The sequence below is a fragment of the Enhydra lutris genome, unplaced genomic scaffold (assembly GCF_002288905.1).
Source record: "Enhydra lutris kenyoni isolate GAN:26980312 unplaced genomic scaffold, ASM228890v2 scaffoldscaffold76, whole genome shotgun sequence".
NCBI lineage: Eukaryota > Metazoa > Chordata > Mammalia > Carnivora > Mustelidae > Enhydra > Enhydra lutris.
Genome location: NW_019154160.1, coordinates 2922325 through 2925414, shown reverse-complemented (window position 1 = coordinate 2925414; position 3090 = coordinate 2922325). Strand labels below are relative to the sequence as shown.

The following is a 3090-nucleotide window of genomic DNA, read 5'->3' as shown; positions in this document are numbered from 1 at the left end:
GACCCGCCTTTACCATAGACCCCACGGAAAATCCGACTGCACGTTGCCCAAGGCACTTACATTTAGAATCCCATTTCTGCCTGGGCCTGAGTTTCCCTTTTCTCACTTATTAAAGGCAACATGAACTCTTTTTAAAAATTAACTAGCTCTCTTGAAGTTCAGTGGATATGATCCCATTCTGCATTTTATACACAAGTGGTCTCTCCCATGGGGAAAGGAGCATATCTACGTTACTTGGCGGAAATCCATGTAATGGGTCCTGAACTTCTGTGTGGTCCTTGAAGGACTGACACTACGACAAGTATGCACAATATTTGGAAATAACTTTAGCTTTTCTAGAATGTCCTTTTCTTGGGAATGCATGGGAAAAGTCGTGAGAAGATTTGTCAATCAGAGAGTTTGGAATGGCTCAACCACCAAAGGCCGCTCTTACTTCATTGGCACTGTCTATGAAAGGCTTTCAGAACTAATCCTTAGAAAGAATCCACTTTCCTGTCTTTGGCATAAGATCACAGATTTCTTGGCATCTCTTGATGAGAAGGAAACAAAAATCTGATCCTTGGTCTGATAAAGTGGGCTTGTGGCTTTTCATGGCTCCCTCCCGCAGCATAGCAATAAAAGCCTCCTTTGTTCTTCTGCATTGGATCCTTTCACCTTGTCTTGTATTTTGTATCTTGGTTCATCCCTGGATGCACAGGACCATCCTTCCAATTGCTGAGCCCAGCACAGGACTGTTGGCAGGAAACCGCTGAAGTCTCTTCAACTTCACTTTGGACCTATGTCCCCGCTTCCTCTGTGCCATGGAATCCTGGCAAGTACATCACTTAGGACAAATCGTTGTCAGATTGAGACGGGTCCTATTGGGAGCAAGAGAATTCACTCAAAGCCAAAGCCTGAATCCCAGCCAAATGGATGTCTGCCTTATATACGACTGATGCCCAGGTCCTCTGTGAGCCCATCAGTACCAGGGAGCACACCTGCCCGCTCTCCTTCCTCTTCCCTCATGCTCCCTAAGGATCTTGAGGTTTTTAGTAAAGAAAAAGAGGGTAAGTTTGCTTCTTTCCAAACTGTCTCCAACTGGGGTATCCATGATGATTATCCTCTCTTGATGACTTCTGAGCTCTTGGAACAGCTCCACGCGAACAGACCTTCTTGTGATCTGGTCCATGTCCGGAATATGCGAGAAGATGATGCATGGAAGATACTCCTTATTCTCAGACTGCCTCACGTGTCTTCTTGTGTTTGTTAAATCACGTCTTATATCACCTTCCAGACCCAAAAGTCTTGGTCAGGAATCCATCGACCCACAAATGGTTTCATGAATAGCAGGGATTCTTCAAACTCCTTAAAACTGTATGTGAATTGTTCCATATGTAATGTTTATTTTCCAGAGGCGAGAATCCACAATGTCTATCATGTATTCAAAGAGTTCTACGATACCAAAAAGATTAAAAACAGATGTTTCCTTGGACTACTTTTCTCATTCTGACATTCTATAAGACTCTGATCATGTTTGCAGCTTTACCACCAAATCCGAACCTAAAAAAAAAAAAAAAAAAATTTCTCTGGGGGTGTGACAATGTCACAGCAGAATGTATGGGCTATTTTTTTTTCACTGCCTGACCGCCGCCATCATGGGTCGCATGCATGCTCCCGGGAAGGGCCTGTCCCAGTCGGCTCTGCCTTACCGCCGCAGCGTTCCCACCTGGCTGAAGTTGACGTCTGACGACGTGAAGGAACAGATCTACAAACTGGCCAAGAAGGGCCTGACTCCCTCGCAGATCGGTGTGATTCTGAGAGACTCCCATGGTGTGGCACAAGTACGTTTTGTGACAGGCAATAAAATCTTGAGAATTCTTAAGGCCAAAGGACTCGCTCCTGATCTTCCTGAGGATCTCTACCATTTGATTAAGAAAGCTGTTGCTGTTCGAAAGCATCTTGAGAGGAACAGAAAGGACAAGGATGCTAAATTCCGACTGATTCTGATAGAGAGTCGTATTCACCGGTTGGCTCGATACTATAAGACCAAACGAGTCCTCCCCCCCAATTGGAAATATGAGTCATCCACAGCCTCGGCACTGGTCGCGTAAATTTGATTATGTACTCAAGCAATAAAATCATTGTCTAATTAGAAGCAAAAAAAAAAAAAAAAAGAATGTATGGGCTACATCTGTGCATGCTGAAAAAAACATTAGAAGTTCTAAAGAAGGCAGAGCTCTCCCCTCACCTTGTTGTGATTATGATTTCTGGCAATTTGGGGGATGCCAGAATGCTTACTGGATGGTACCATAGGTCATTTTCTACTTTTTACAATAACCACCTTGAGAAGAGTCCTCAAGAAAGACAGTAGATTTGCTTCATTCCTGGAGACTATCCAAAGACCTTACTAAATTCTGGCCCAATCCTGGTCTTCCCCTTGTCTTGAAAGATCAGGACCTCGAGGATGGCAGAAAGATGACTCCATCCTAGGAATGCTTCCTTAGCAAGCTGAGAAGACGTTCTATGTTCGGGGGTGGGAGAACTCACCAGAAGGGTGGTCTATGTGCTAGTGTGAATAGGAGTTGGTCTTAGCTGGCCACAAACTAAGACCCTCAATATGGCATGTCTTGTCATGTCAGTGGGCTTCTAATTCCAGTTGGCTCTCTCCTTATGATTCTATCTAGACTTTCAATAATTCCTGTTTGTTTTTCTTTTAAAAATCTTTTTAGATTTTATTTATTTATTTGAGAGAGAGAGAGAAAAAAAAACACACAAGCAGGGAGAGGGGCAGAGGGAAAAGGAGAAGCAGACCCCCCATGCTAGCAGGGGGCCTGATGCAGGGTTCAATCCTAGGACCCTGGGATCATGACTTGAGTCAAAGGCAGACCTTAACCAACTGAGTCACCCAGGTGCCCCAGTACTTCCTGCTGTGATCAGCACCAGAAGACATTACTTTCCGCTCTGTGTAAATGTCTGATGACAACACTTCTTTCTTCCTGACCCATATACTAACCTCTATTTGGTAGCACCATGTGGATGTCACTTGGATATCTAATCAGCATCTCAAACTTAGTATGCATGCAATTTGACTTTTGGTCTCCTGCTTCTTTG

The 3090-nt window shown here is 44.1% G+C and overlaps 1 pseudogene across 1 annotated transcript; it reads left to right on the top strand.

Annotated features, from left to right (window-relative positions):
* Nucleotides 1–1614: 1614 nt before the first annotated feature.
* On the top strand, nt 1615–2153 carry LOC111160503 (annotated as a pseudogene). The gene has a single exon (XR_002641489.1). The product of XR_002641489.1 is annotated as a 40S ribosomal protein S13 pseudogene (transcript).
* The last annotated feature ends 937 nt before the right edge of the window (nt 2154–3090 follow it).